Source organism: Larimichthys crocea, chromosome XIII (assembly GCF_000972845.2).
Source record: "Larimichthys crocea isolate SSNF chromosome XIII, L_crocea_2.0, whole genome shotgun sequence".
Classification (NCBI taxonomy): Eukaryota; Metazoa; Chordata; class Actinopteri; family Sciaenidae; genus Larimichthys; species Larimichthys crocea.
In genome coordinates, this window is record NC_040023.1 from 28,841,641 (window position 1) to 28,845,570 (window position 3,930).

The following is a 3,930-nucleotide window of genomic DNA, read 5'->3' on the forward strand; positions in this document are numbered from 1 at the left end:
ATCTTGCCTGTTTTTACCTTGCCTTTGCCTCAGCCCTTTTGCATTGTCTGCCTGGTTTACCTGATTGAATATTTGTGTATCAAACCTCTGCCTGCCATTAAACACTGTTTATGCTGTCTCCATGCTGTGTAGCAAAAATCGACCTGTTTTGACATTTGACAGTAGTAAAAATACCCTGCATGTAATTCCCTTAACCTGAAATTTGATGACTTTTCCTGAAGTGACCCACAATTTTTCACTGCAGCATAATCTAAAAAAAGACACATTACAACCAATTAAGTGTGTGTGTGTGTGTGTGTGTGTGGGGGGGGGGGGGGGGGACATTGAATATGAATATTATTTTATCACTTGAAAATAAAAATTGCTTTATTTATGTTACTTTAGAATGAGACTTTATATCTACAGAGGAGGGCAGGTCCTCTTCTATGGAGTCCGTCATGTTGAGCCACCATGTTTCTACAGGAACCAGGATGGACAAACTAGAGCATGAAACGGGCCTTAGAAGTCAGGCCCGACCCATTTTGATTGACAGCTTTGTAGAGCCCGACGTTATTCAAATGTGCGCATATGGCATATCAGTCAAGAATAAGTCATTTGTGCTGTACATTTTGAACTTTAAAAAAAATAATAATAATTTTATTCAGGACTACAAATGTCTGAACAAGAAAGTAGCCCAGGCTAAAATAAATTCTCTGACCAAGGAAGTAAAATAGGCCTACTGGAAATTTTTCTGTTAATATCAGTGCACAGCCGTGTAATTATCCTACACCTTATACACACCAGTCTTTCTTAACCAATTAAATGCAGATAGATCCTAAATTAAGAGGTGTGTGTGTGTGTGTGTGTGTGTTTTTTTTTTTTTTTTTTTAATGGCAATAACGAAATAATCCATGGCAATAAAAATGAGTCTTTCAAATAAAATTAAATCAACATCGATTCTAAATTGAAATGGGTATTGGTTATAACGAAACTAAGACTGTGCAGAGGGATTTGCTTCGCCGCTTCTCTCCACAATCCGGCCTCAACGCAATAGTGATCAGCAGCTGAAAGTTAATAACCTATAAACTTTGTCTGTGCATTTTGCATGTAAAGACTCAATTACTATTTAGCTACAGCCTTTCAAAAACGTTTACTCACCAAGATTAGGCTACATGGTTTTTATGGAGGAAAATGATTGAATCCACTGTAGATGGCTTCAACGCAGTTCTATGCTGACTGATGGTGTGTCCAGCAGCACTAAAGACCCTTTTGCTGCTGCTGCTACTGGCCGGGATGCATAGCACTGATCTTGTAAACTTTGCAAGCTTTGGGTAGGATGCTTTGTTGATCTTCCACCAGTCAAGAATGTCCACTTCGTTTTCCATGCCGTTTCAGTGTAGCGAGTGACCTCGTCATCTTCCCAGTCAGCTTGTGGTACATTGGAATGGGAATTCAGCAAAATGCACTCTTTTTGCTGGAAGAGGGGCTTCGACTTTGGGGTGTTCCGCATCTTGGCCTTCAGTCGTGGCATGCAGAAGAGTGTGGACATGGGCGTACAAGGCATTCCTGTCTGAGGGTGACAGCATTCTCAGCTGGTTAAATTTTGGCCAGAGGAATGTTGCAAGCTTGTGCAGGTCCTGTATGATCACTTTCTGTGTGAGCCAGTCTTTGTGCCATTTATGCACGACAGCTTGCTGTTCAGCATTCGGCTGACAGTGGCGTTTCAGTTACTTACACCAGACACACACACACTTAAGCACCGTCTGGTTTTGATAACTCTGATGTCGAGTCCATGGCGAAGTACCGTGTTGAGGACATGATCAATGTAGTCCAATCTCTGGTATGGCCGCAGAGCTAGTTTAATATTTGCTCCCTCATCAGTCACCCATACAATTTTGTTGAGAGAGGAGGCGTGAAGGCCAAACTTCATCACTAGTATTTTCAATATCTCCCGTCTGATGTTCTCTCCTGTCTTTGCCTCCTCCAAAGGGAACATTGCAGTCATCAGCGTTTTTATTCACCAGTTCCATATAGTGATGGGATCAAATGATCCGGCTCACTAAAAAGAGCCGGATCATTTGGCTCAGCTCACCAAGAAGAGCCGGCTCTTTCGGCTCCCAATTGGCTCTTCATTTTACCTTTTATAATTCAGGCCAATTTAGCGCTGTTTTTACTTGTGATTTGTATTTGAACACATATCACTTGAATTTCGATAATTTGCTGTAGCCAATTGCATTTACAATCCCTTGAAACTCCCTGAAACCACCCAATGAATGCACTAACTTGCTTGAAGAATCAGTCTGCTACACAAAGCAAATAGAAATGCCTGTAAAAACCTAAGCATAGAAATTTAAAAAAAGGACAGGTATTGACATTTTATTTATGTGTGTGTGTGTGTGTGTGTGTGTGTGTGTGTGTGTGTGATGCCCCAGTCTAGGGGCCTAGAGCATAACACGAAATAGGTGTCCCAATCTTGGAGTCCCAAGTAGCCACTACAACAAGTGTTATGTACAAAAGAAAAATGGTTTATTTACAAAACTCAAAATATCAAACAACTATAACTAAGGTATCAACTTCAGGGTGGACCCAGGCCAAAACAACAACCAAAACAAACTATCTAGAAAATAAATCTCTTTCTTCAGGAAATCAAAATCACAATAAACTTACCTTCCTAACTAACGAAAAGCAGAGAGAAAACACGATCAAAACAAAATGGCAGTCCACCCCTACTCTTCAAACAAAAAGCTAATTCTAATCTCATGCAAAGGTTTTCACAACAGGACATGTGGCTAGTTGGGAGAGGAGGAGGATGAGGAAGTGCCGGTGTCCACCTGACGGCCACCATCTTGGCTCCTTATATCTCAGGTGTTTTCAGCTGCAGCCAATCACGGGCTAGGACCAGAAATTAGTCCACCAATCACCTCCTGGGGATGGCACATCTTATTTGCATGTGAAATAGACAGAAAACGCAAGGCACACAAAAAACACACAGACTACGACACAAAAAAAAATGACCACAGTCATAACAACACCTGACACAAAGTACTGAAAAAAAAGAAATTAAATAACAGCACTCAAGTAAATGTTCTTTGTTAATGCCCACCACTGACATCTGGACAAATAAAGCCAAAATGTTTTTGGTATAGTGTAAAAAATAATATATTTTTGCACCACACTCCTCTCTCGTCTTCCCTTCTCTCTCTCCTTCAGCATGTCTCCCTCCTCTTGTCTCCTGTCATGGTCTCAGCAGTGCTACCCCCGCCCCTCCCTGCTTGGTGGTATGCTCCTTGTCAATCCTCACATGATTGGTTGCACAGCATGCATGTGACACCCGTGGCCAATGCCCACAGCGCCCACAGGTACTTTTCCTAAAGAGAAAAAGTAAATTAAAAAAAAGTGACTCGCAGATGGACGGGAGCCGGCTCCCATCGTTCACTTAAAAGAGCCGGCTCTTTGAACCGGCTCGTTCGCGACTGACACATCACTAGTTCCATATCGTTGTTTATGAAATGGCATGTGGTTGTCAAGTAACTTATCTTCCGGTAATCATCTGTCCACATGTCTGTGGTCATTGCTACGGTGAAATCTTTTAAGAAATGATTAAGTGTCTGCACTAAAGCTTCCCTCTTCTTCTGCCATATCAATGCACCTGCTTGTAATCGTCTTGGGGGTGGGAATAACGGAGTCTGCAGGAACCCTCCTGTATGCAGCCCCGACATTATTTAGTTCTTGAGCTAGCTCTGCAAACCCCTCGCCATTTACGACATTAAAAGGCCTTATATCTTTACAGCAAAAGCCAACGCACTTCACTGGTCACCGTTTGTTTCACCTTTGCAGGCATGGGCTTTGGTGCTGTAACAAACAATGATATTGTAGTTTGACTTTGTTCATGGCCACGTTTTATACAGCTCTGATCAACATGCCTGGTCAGCAACGAATTTCCTGACATTT